At 41.1% G+C, this 12,251-nt stretch overlaps 1 protein-coding gene across 7 annotated transcripts in view; it reads right to left on the reverse strand.

Moving 5' to 3' along the window:
* Positions 1-12,021, reverse strand: part of CDKL5 (cyclin dependent kinase like 5) — an 80,899-nt gene extending 68,878 nt beyond the window's left edge. For 2 of the 7 annotated variants that reach the window (XM_042456548.1, XM_042456543.1), the window contains exon 1: positions 11,898-12,021. The gene's annotated coding sequence lies outside the window, so the exon portion shown is untranslated. The remainder of the gene's footprint in view (positions 1-11,897) is intronic. The other 5 variants (XM_042456545.1, XM_042456546.1, XM_042456542.1 and 2 more) reach the window with 4 other exon arrangements.
* Between the last annotated feature and the right edge of the window lie 230 nt (positions 12,022-12,251).

The following is a 12,251-nucleotide window of genomic DNA, read 5'->3' on the forward strand; positions in this document are numbered from 1 at the left end:
CTTATTTTAAAAAGCACCATTACTTGGCAAAAAACAAGAGTATAATCTGTCATGGAAGCACCCCCCCCCCCCCCGGTATTCTTTCATCCTTCCACCCTTTAGTGCACTGGTTTCCAAACTTTGATCTCCATGTGTTTTAGATTTCAACTCCCAGAAGCCCTAGCCAGCCTGGAAATCTGGGAGCTGAAGTCCAAAACATCTGGACACCAAAGTCTGGGAACCACTGCTTTAGATTGAATACAAGGTTATGCCTTCCAGAATTTTGTAGGTTCTTTGGCACTGTTTTCCTTTGCTTTATCCTTTAGATCTTTACATCTTACCCTCGACTTATCCATGGGACACATCAAAATCTATAATTTTGACTCCAAAACCTCTCGACCTATACATGAGGTCAACTTATAGTCGACTCGAGGATATATAGTAATCTAAGTACTCAGAAATCAACACTGTGTTGAGCTACTGTGTTCTTATGTTCTGTCTATCCTTTCTTTGCCATAATGCCAACACATGCAGAAGGTGTGAAAATAATTTTGTGAGCCACTAATTCCCTGTTCTGGGGACCTAAAGAATGAAAAATGGTATCAAAAGATATTTTACAATATTTGCAGAAAAAGCTGCAGGTACTTTAATGGAAAACACCTTGGAAAAATTATAGAAGACTTCTTAGGTATATTTTGATATATTTTTTTTAAAAAAGACACAACTAAGGTCCAAAACACACTGCAGAAATAATCCAGTTTGAGACCACTTTAACTGCCCTGGCTCAATGCAAGAGAATTCTGAAAACTCTAGCTTTGTGAGACGTTTAGCCTTCTCTGAGAGCTCTAGTGTCATAAGAAACTACAATTCCCAGGATTCCCTAGCAATCAGCCAGGGCAATTAAAGCAGTCTCAAACGGGGTTATTTCTGCTGTGTGTTTCGGCCCTAATTCTAGAAATAATTGTGCCACTTCTTTTCAAGAAAATCCTGACAGTAAGCTCATGGTTTGACTTGACTTGTTTAAAGCACCTATCGCTTCAGGAGTTTAAACATTTAGGATGAATCAGTTTCTAAAAACTCTTTCTAAAACATTGAGGTCTTCCTCATCTTTCAAAGGAGAGGTTTCAAATGTTCGTATCTGCTGTTTCCCTCTTTTTGTAGGGAAGGAATGACAGTTCCTTTCAAAGCTGTACTTATTTCAATGAAAATACAAATAAGGTTTTCCAAAGCATTTATGAAACAATGTACCTAACTGTTGCTTATCCCCAAGGAGCTGTCCTGGAACATCTCATTGCAATTCATTTTGGGGCTGTTCTGACCAGTAAGAAACGTGGGCGTCGGGGTGGAGTGGGGGGCATGGTGACTGACTGCCCAGTTTTATTTCCACTTAACAGCTGCTCCTGGTACAGCAAATGCTACTCCTGAACTTTGTAATAGTTGACTGGCTGGCTTTTTTTAAAGCAAGCTAAGACACTATACTTTTATTTAGTGCTGGCACTCTACACTTCCTGAAAAATTTGGTTCCTAGGTTGGTATCCAGCCGACAAATAAGGAGCAGCATGTCTTCTACCAGCTTAAGCTACCACTGCTGAAAGATGACAACTGCCCACTGCTCTCTGTGCCTTGGTAATGCCTACATTACACTACTATGATGCACTTTACATGGGGCTGCCCATGAGAATGGCTTAGAAACTGTAATTGATTCAGAAGGCTGTTGCCTGCTATAAGAAGCAAATTAACATAATACATCAATGTAAGTGTTTCAGCACTGATTACAAGAGCACATCTACAAATTCAAGGCATTTACTCTGATTTGTATGCAACCCAGATATCAGTGGAATAGATTACTTCCATAAGAACTACTACAGATTCTGATATCTGTGGAAGAGAACTGTGCCATTTACCATCTCCCCTTTAAACTATCTGTAAACAGATTAAGCTACTCATGTTCCAAATCAGCTATGTCATTATGGTTTTTTTTTGCCGGTGACTGTTTTCCTGGGTGATTTTAAACTACTTTTTCTAGTTCATTTATCATTAACTACTTTACAATTATCAGTCAAAGGAAGCATTTTAAAATTCTGCCATTAGAATAAAATAGCATTTGAATTTAATTCAAATGGACATATTGGTTATTTTCGTTCTATCAAATTTCTATACAAAAAAAAAAAAAGAGTGTGGAAAGTGTTTTCCTTTTAAGATGGAATACTAACAATATGCATTGATGATCTGGAGAAATGATGATGATGATGACAGTAATATATTTACATCTATTCAACTCAACACATGGTATCTACTTTCTATAGAGAGGAGAACAAGAAAATAAACTAGCCTCACATTTAAATAACTTAAAAGTAGATGATGAAGACACTGAAATAGTTAAAGACTTTCTATTACAGTATCTTGGTCCAGTCAATCAAAATGAAGCCTGTAGTCAAGAAATCAGAAGAGTAAGAGCAGCTACAAGGAACTGGATTAGGTCCTCAAGTATAAAGGCATATAATTAAATATCAAAGTCAAAATTATCCAGACCACAGTATTACTGAGAACAAATTAAACCTTACTAGAAGCCACAATGACAAAACTGAACAAGTTACATTTTAAATCAAGGGTGGGAAAAGTGAAGGCTATGGGCTGCATGTGGCTCTCAAAGCTCCTGGAAACCCCACCCATGGAGTAATTTTGAATGATTTTCTACCTGAAAACTGACCCAAAGGGTACATAGTCTTCTCGACCTCCCACCACTTTTCTTTGTCCAGTCTTCAGTTGAAAAGGGTGACCAGAAGTGATGAGAGTTCAACACACTGGCCTGCAGCAGGAATTGGCACATGCCCTCTGTGCAGTTACGCACCTCTAATTTAAATGAATGAAATAAAACAACTAATTATTTAAACCAACACGGCGTTGCAAGAACAAATTAATCCATCCTGCATTTAAGGCTGGTGCAAACAATTCCCATAGTTCAAAATTCTGGTTATAGATCAGGAATGGTCCATGATGCGATAGATTTACTGTTATCCACCAATTCCTTTAATGTATGCTGCTCTTAACCATAGTTGAAAGTTACAGATGCTGACAAGTATTAACCACAGTCAGATTTTAATCTTCATGGGTTCCTAGCCTAGCATGTAATTAAAACTAATTGTAGTTAATTATTGTTGCTGTGTGCCTTCAAGTGGTTTCTGACTTACAGCAACCCTATAATGGGGTTTTCCTGGCAAGATTTGCTCAGAGGTTTCCCATTGCCTTCCTCTGATGCTAAGAGCGTGTGACTTGTCCAAGGTCACTCAGTGGGTTCTGAGCAGGAATTGAACTCTGGTCTCCAGTCATAGTTCAACACTAAACCCACTACACCACACTGGCTCTATTCAGTTAATTATGGTCAGTTATCATTTCTACTAGCCATACCATGGTCCAAACAACAAAAAAGCTATATTCTTTGTAGTTTGCATATTACACAGCGTGTAAAATACAAGTTTTCTGTATATTAACATGATCCAATAATAATTTTCTATATTCTTCCTTAAGAAAGGCCCAATTCAGAGAAGGCTCATTTATAGCCATACAACTCAAGTGACCACCAACAAGTATACTTCAGATACTGAAGATAAAGGCTGTTGAAAAACCACTGATGTACACTTGATTCTTGATTCTGCCCATAATAGTTGTTTTTGCCATCATTTTACAGATCATCTTGTAGGATTGTCAATATCAATTCTGAATTCTTTATACAAGGAAGCGCCAAACAGTAGGGAGGATAGGAGATATGCAAGAGATAAATAGGAAAGGAAGACCATAGAAATATTCTGAATCTGAACAAAACTCAGAAGGTGCTGATGGTACTATACGCATGCTGGGACAATACACATACTCAATATGTTGAACAGAAGGTTCTTACTGGTTCTTGGTGGTGGACTGGATAACAGCCAACATGCTTAAGCACAATCCTGAAAAGTTAGAAATATTGTTGGTGGGTGGTTCATCCATTTAGGAAGGCGACAGCAAGCTGTTCTGGAAGGGGCTGCACTGCCTCTGAAGAATATGCGTTGCTGTGCTCACTTTCCCAAATAGCTTTAGTGGCAAACAGCCTTTCACCAGTGAAGCTGAAAATTATTCTGAATTCTAAAATTTTATTGAATTTAAAGTGGTAGTGCATACTTTTTACAGTTCTGCAGAGCTTGTGCCCTTAATATTATGACATTTGTATGTTAATTTATGATAAGCAATTGGAAATAAACAAACACCATCCTATCCATGCATCATGCCTTCATCAGAAGTCCTGCTCCACAGACCTCTCATACAAAATGAGATGGGTGCCAACAAATAAGGGAGCTTTTTTGACTTCTTGAGTCCTACTTGTATGACTCTTCCTCTATTTTTAGATGCCAAGCAAAGACCTTTTAATTTTCCTATCCATTTTAACCTATCATAGACTGCTTTTATTGTTTTAGCGCTGACTCATGTTGCTACAAACTATTCTCCTGATTACTGCTATTTTACTGGGTTTCAGTGGATCAAGATCATCATTATTTAACTTAAGCTCCATTTATTTCAATGTAATTTAAGCCCTATATTTCTCTGGATTTTACTCATTTAATTTTATGAACTACATTACAAAACAAATTTGTGTTTATCTACTTGTCTTTTCAGCAGTCCACTGTATCTGCAAAACTTATCTCCAGCATCACATTTCAAATGAGTTGATTTCTTCCTTTCTTTCCTGTCCAGCTTACACAGGAATAGGAAATATGTCATTGACAATCCTAACTTTAGTATTCAAAGATCTATCATTGTCCATGCCATTGTCCATGCCATTGTATTACCTGTTTCTATGTATGGTTGTGAAAGCTGGAGAGTGCCAATAGGAAGAAAATGGAAACATGGTGCTGGGGATCTACAGAAGTGAGTGTGTGTGAGCCTACCTGGCTCTGTCCCTATCCGCAGGGTCATAGAAACCATATTTGTCCCCTACCATACAATTTGGAGGTTGAAAACTACTTGACAAATTTAATTTGCTATCAAATTTGATATCACTGATTTTGATAGTGTTACATGGAACATAAAAGCAAAGCAGTGCAGCAGTTTCAGAAAATAGGAAACTCAATTATCTGTTTATAAGAATCAAGGGTATCTGATCATTTGCCATTGGTGTAGTTGTAGAAACTCAACTGATGGGGAAAGATGTTCAGTTCTGACAACATCTATGGGGTGTGTGTGTATGTTTAAATCATCTGTTGAACTATGGTAACCCCATGAATTTCACAGGTTTTTTCTTAGGCAATGAATAACCAGAGCTGGTTTTGCCAGTCCCTTCCTCCGAAATATAGCACCTGGTACTGTATTTGTTGGTGGTCTCCAATCCAGGTACTAACCAGGGTTAACTCTGCTGAGCTTCCAAGATCAAATGAGATCTGATGTCTTTAGGATACATATGTTTTATTAATCTAATGAAGATTAGTTGGCCTAGTTGGCCTTATAACTTTAGGAAGATATTCTAACCATTGGCTGTATCAGTCTCCACTTAAGCATGACTGTGACCTCCACTACAGGAACATGGGAATATGAATAGCAAACTACATCCTAGAACTGTAATTCAGTATCTCAGCCTACATCCTATTTCAATATTGAGATACTAGTAATATATTTCAGTACTAGGTTATGTTTTTATTATTGGAGACATACAATTTATTTAATCAATTGAGCTAGGTGACAGCTATACAAAACAGAAAACCATGGCTTCAAACCCAACAGACATCAAGAAGTTCACAGAAGCAAAACCTGAATTTTTCCTAGTTCCACCCCATCACAGCCAGCCACTGACAACTCCTGAAAAGCTTCTCAACAGGAACAGAAGACAATAGAGGATGAGAAATCATTTCTGGCCCAAATCCAATTGACCAGCTGTCAGCTGCCTATATTCCAAAGCTGGAGGGGAAGAGAATACAATGAGGGTATTTTTAAAATAACTACAACTAATGGCAGCATTATGCGTCTAGCAGCTAGTACAAGGTAACCAGGGTTAAATGATTATGAACTGGACATCAAACACTGTAGAAGATCCCCTGGGATGTTTATGCATGTATATTTTTAATGCAAACTGTTAACAAAAAAAGTCTGTTGCCATTTTTGAAAGTGAGTTCACAGATATTTTATCCATAGTCTTGAAAAATATATAGAACCTTTGATTTAACTAGACTTTTCTTCATTTTGTATTTTTAAAAACCACTTTAGATTTGCTGTCTTCTCATCCCACCTACCTACCCAGCTGCCAGTCCTTGTCTGTGCATTAACAAAAATAACTAATAGTCACATTGTGTAGCTGATAGATTCCAACACCCTTTGCTAACTGATACTAATACTGTACATTACCTGGAAGTCTCTACAATAATAATTACAATTCATGGGACACTTAAGAGTTCTGTTCCAAGGATAAACAATTTTACAAGCCTGTATTTATTACTACAGACTGAACTCCTAACCATACTTTCCTGGAAATAAATTTAACTAATCAGAGTGGATCAGGCTGTACATAAACATAGTAAACATGTAAAACACACACATTTGGGATATTTGCATATTACGAAAATAGAATAACAGTAGCATCGTTTTTAGAGAAGTACAGTTGGCCCACAGATTCTTTATTCATGGATTGAACTATCCACGCTCTGAAAATACTCAAAAATATATATACAATCCAAAAAGGAAATCTTGATTTTGCTATTTAATACAAGGGACAACATTTTACTATGCCACTGTATATAAGGGGACTTGGTCATCCACTGATTTTGGTATCCTTGGGAAGTCCTGGAATCAAACCCCAGTGGATACCAAAGCCCATGTAATCAAGTAAAACACTGCAGAACTGCCCATATAATGAAATATAAGAAACCTTTTACAGTTTAACTGGGGGGAGGGGGCTGTAATAAAATTGATTTGAAAAGAATATTTGTAAGTTTTTGTTCAAAGTAAGAGCATTAACCAAGAAATCTTGTTTAGTCTAGGCACTATATAGCCCTCCTCCTCAAAGAATAAGGTTGCAGTCCTGTGCACAATTACTTGCATGTCTCACGCAACTTGACTTACTGAACAGCATGCATAAAAACAGATTCCACGTCTATGTTGTACATTTCTTCCATATTTTAATTAAATTTAAGTAAGAAAGCAAGTATAAAAAGGTTCCATGCAAAACTGGTAACAGTTACAGTATTCAGGAAGGTGTTTCATCCATTTTAAATAAAATTAACAAAATTTATCTATATTTCTTGTTAAGTTTCATTTTTTTTTCTCCAAATATATATATATATATGTAACACTAAGTTCTCAATCTTTATTGAAGATGACACAAGTTTTAGAATGTAAGATACTGAAAAGCTAAAAATAAAGCATCAGGCAGCTCTTGAAGAAATACCCAATCTGAAATTATGCATTTGGTATGAGGTCATCATGAGCATGAATCACTAAATGCTTGAACATTAATATTAAAAATATAGTCTGAATCTGAAATTTAGTATTAGTATGATCTGCCAGGGATTCTGTGCATGTTGGGTTGCACTAAGTCACTGAATCATAACTACTTCAAATACTTCACTAGTTACGATAACAAGTGTAGTATCATGGCTAAGAACTTCAGCTGTAAGCCAGGAGTACACATTTCAAATCCAACCACATGACTTTAGACAAGTCACTATCTCTCACTCTTAATATGGATATAGAAATAGTGACCTGTCTTACAAAATTGTTACAGTAATCAAGGTAAGATATGTGGCATGCTCTGAAACCTAGAGTCCTAAATATATTTATTTAGAAGAATATCAATTTCAGTACGTATTAGTTTTACAAGGGTATATTTTGATTACTTTAAGCAAAGTCTAATTACTGGTACTGTATAAACTTTAACTCCTGCCTTCTCCTGTTATCCTGTGTCAACATTAGATCCCACTGAGTTCAAAGAGAATTGATCCTTTGGTAACTATGCAGGGGATTGCAACATATGACTATTTTGAAACACCTTAATGCTCTATCTCCACCATTCAGCCAATACATCACATTGTAGCATGTTACCAGCAATAGATCTACATCCATACCAGATGGGGAAAGAGACAAAATTCATGTAATCTTTTTCTTAATGATGAAACTGTTATATGATAAATTATGTTCATATAAACCCACTGGGTGACTTTAAGCAAGTCACAGCCTCAGAGAATTGCAATGGCAAATCACCTCTGAACAAATCTTGCCAGGAAAATCCCATGATATGTTCACCTTAGGTTGCCCTAAGCCAGAAATGACTTGAAGGCACACAACAACAACAACAAAAGTGGAGGGAAGGAACACAAAAGATTGTCTATGAGGTTTATCACATGGAGATTTTTAGAGCTTTTGCAGCTCAGTTCCGACGTGAGTGCGGGTCCAACGATGCGAATTCACGTCATAACGTGAATGTGTTTTCAGACACGATTCCTTTCTATGGGAGCTCCTTCTGTGGGGCATCCGCAGTGAATCCAAAGTGACTCCTCATTTTGATGAATTCCAGAAAAAAGGGAATTCACAGAATTCCCATTCAAGCTCACTTTGATTTCACTTCGAATTGGTCTGGAGTGGAAGATCACTCCGATGTCGCCCCCTTTTGCCCTCTGCGTCCTGCTCCTTCATCCCCCTCCTTTTCCTTCATGCCATCCCCTCCTCTCTGCCACCCTGCCGCCTATCCCATCATCTCCTGCCTCCCCCTAGACCCCAATCTGCTCCCCTCCTTCACCCTGTCACCTATCCTCATCATCCCCTGCCTCCTCCTTCACCTCGATGAAATATGACAGCTAAGGAGGGGGCAAGGAAGGAGGACAGCATCCAGAGCCCCACTGAGCATGCACAAGGGCGCCGATTTGAATCTTTGAACGCTCCAGTGTGATAATACAATGTACACTCACTCCGCTTTGCTTGAATCCACATCACGTGACTTGCTTGGAATTGAACTGATTCTGCTTCCCCCTCAGTTCGGAAGGGCAACCAGGTGTGGTAAAACATCACATTTTAATGTGAATTTGCATTGCTAGACAGGAGTGACTCTGGATCTGGTGTGAAAAAACATGACATTTCGCATTGCTAGAACAGGAGTGACTGCGGATCTGAGCTGCAACACCACCACCACCACCACCACCCCACGTGTGATAAGGGCCTATGTTGGGCTCTTGCCTTAATATCCCCCTACCCCAAATAGCATACATAACCACTACTGATTTTATTCAAAGTGCCTCACTTGAGGTCAACCTTGGACAACTGTCGGAAGTTATAATGCACATGCACACAGGTAGAAAAACCAGGCCATGGTTCCTGAAAGATACCCACCATGAAACAGAAATCATGAGAAATTGTGGAAATTAAACAGTCTAATCAGTCCTTATATTTTGGTCTTCCAGCCTTTCAGATTGCTTTTACACCATGGCTGTCTTGTACTTAAAATGATTGTTGGCTTCCTTGCTTTCTTGTTGCTTGTACTTCTACTTTTAACAAATTAATACAATTACTGTACAATATTTTAGCCCATCATGTCAGTTAGGAACGTTCAGCAAACATATACAATGATCCTTTCGGAAAAAATTCAGATATGATGTCCAAGCCAAAGAATGTACATGAGCTGCACTGATATAAAATCCAGTCCTTTCACAGGAAATAGCTCCACATAGAGAACACACATTTTAAACCTCTGCCTAAGAACACAGATCAATCAATAATACTTTCAACTGTAACACATTAATTGGTTGCAGTGATTGATATTTGAAGTGCAGCAGAACACAATCAAGGTATGGCACCATGACAGGGAATCCCTAAGCCTATTTTTAAGAGGCAAATTAGGAACATAGCTTCACTCCAAGGTATTTCCTGAATTCTTCCATTATATCTAGCTATCTCCCTAATACTATCTGCACCATTACAACATGGCAGTATCTGGTACCTTTAAACAAAAATATACACCATGAACGGGTGAGGGTTGATCCACCCATTGAAGCCCACCTGTGATTTGTGATAATTAACATTCCCACACATGTGTGTGCATTCCCACAGAAAGCCAACAGAAGAATGCAATTGCTAAACGTTGTCTTTTAAGCATCCAAAGCAAATGAGACAAATTATGGCATAAAATATATTTAAATGATGTAAATCCTCCAGCCCTAAAATCACTTTTTTCATAGTTACAACAGGCAGAAAAGACCTAAGATAGAGACAGAATGTGAGTCTGCGGCACCATTTCATATATATCATTACTCATCCCTAACTGGTTACTGGGGAGAGGGGTTTGAAGAGAGGAAATATGAGCGAGAACATATGTATGACATGCACAGGAATACAAATAGGCAACCAGGAATGAAGAAGAAGGGATTCCTGGAATGGCCCTCTCACCTCAATCTTAAAACCAGGGCAATATTAGGAACACTACCATCACCAGAACGGTGGGCGACAGTGAAGTGCCCCCATGGCCACCCTCGCCAGAAGGGGCGAGGGAGACCAAACTGCCCACTCAGCCACCCTTACCAGGAGGGGAAGGTGATTGCAGAGTGACCCTTTGGCCACCCTTACCAGCAAAGGTGGGTGACAGCAGTGCCCACTTGGCCACCTTTACTAGCAACGGTGGGGGACAGCAAAGTGCCCATTTTGGCCACCTCTAGCAAAATGGGTGTGGGAGAGCAAAGTGACCCCTTGGCCACCCTTACCAGGACGAGTGGGTGACAGCAAAGTGCTCATTCGCCCCCCCCCTTACTCAGAGGGGTGTGGGACACCACTGACCCCTTGGTCATTCTCACCAGAAGAGATGACACCCAGCAGAGTGCCCACTTTGGCCATGCTTACCAGAAGGGGTGTGGGAGAGAAGCGTGCCCCCTTGGCCACTCTCACCAGAAGGGATGGTTAGCATAGTGACCCCTTGGCCACCCTTATTAACAGAACAGGTGGGTGACAGCAAAGTGCCCCTTCGGCCCCCCTTACCAAGAGGGGTGTGGGAGAGCATAGTGCCCCCGTGGCCACTCTCACCAGAAGGGGTGAATGATGGCATAACCCCCCTTGGCTCTCCCCCTCCCCTTCTGGGGATGGCAGCGTTCCTCATTCTGCCCTGGTTTTAAAACCAAGGTGAGAGGACCATCCCAGGAATCCCTTCTCCTGCTTGATTCCTGGTGGCCTCCATCCATCTCCAGGAGGGACGGGGGTTAGCCAAGTGCCCCTTTAGCCACCCTTTTTGTACCCCATCACCCTATTCAGACACAGGATCTGGGCAGCGATGGATGGCAGAGGCGGGGGCGGGGAAGAGGACCCTTCCCGTGAAGCCAAAACCCAGCCAACTAGAAACTCGCCCATCCTTTTAGAACTATTCCTTGAAGCCCTCCGGGAACCGGGTGGCAAAATCACCTTTGGAGAACAACCAGGGCAAAGAGATGCTGATCCACCTCCATCGCCAGCCGCCCTCCTCCTCTCCCCCAGGGATGACCAAGCATCACAAAATGGAGGACCTTCGAGGAAGAATGGAGGATACTACAACAGTATAGGCTCAAAACAACATTCATACAGGAAGGTAATCCCGTGCTTTTTAGCGATGCTCGGAATGGAGGACCTTTTGGGTTCCCTCCTGGACAGGAGGCTTGGAATGGAAGGGGCGCGTCCTGGAAAAGGAGGACGCCTGGCCAACCTTAATGGAGGACAGCGAATAAAGATGTAGGATACGACCAAAGAGAAGCTGGAAAGGCTTGATGAGAATCCTGCTTCTTAGTGATGCTCAAAATGGAGGGCGTTTGGGGATCCCTCCTGGAGAGGAGGCTCGGGAGGTGTAGGGATATCTCATGGGGATCTGAGACGGAGGCGGTTATTATGGGGCCGGGGGAAGGAAGGCTGAAGGCCGGGGGGAAGGGGCGACAGGTGGCCGCCCCGCCACTCACCGCCTCCTCCTCCGCCCCTTCTTCCTTCTCCTCCTCCTCCGTGACACCGCTCTCTGAGCCAAAGCAGCCTCCCCTTCTCCTGCCGCCGAGGGAAATGCCGCCCAGGCTGGTGGGCTTCTTCGCCCCCTGTCCCTTTTCACTCACTGACACTCCTCCCCGCCAATAGGGACGCAGCTCAGGGAGGCGGAGCCTACGCGGGCCAATCGGGACGACGCCCAGCCTTCCTCTTTGCGCCTCGGTGGGCGGGCACTAAGTCTCCTCCCCCGCCTCCTTTTCGTTCCGTTGCCTGTGCGCGCGCATGCTCGGTTGGCTTGACAGTTCCTGAGCAACCAGAGCCAGGAACGAGGAGGAACA

This window comes from Sceloporus undulatus, chromosome 3, assembly GCF_019175285.1.
Source record: "Sceloporus undulatus isolate JIND9_A2432 ecotype Alabama chromosome 3, SceUnd_v1.1, whole genome shotgun sequence".
Classification (NCBI taxonomy): domain Eukaryota; kingdom Metazoa; phylum Chordata; class Lepidosauria; order Squamata; family Phrynosomatidae; genus Sceloporus; species Sceloporus undulatus.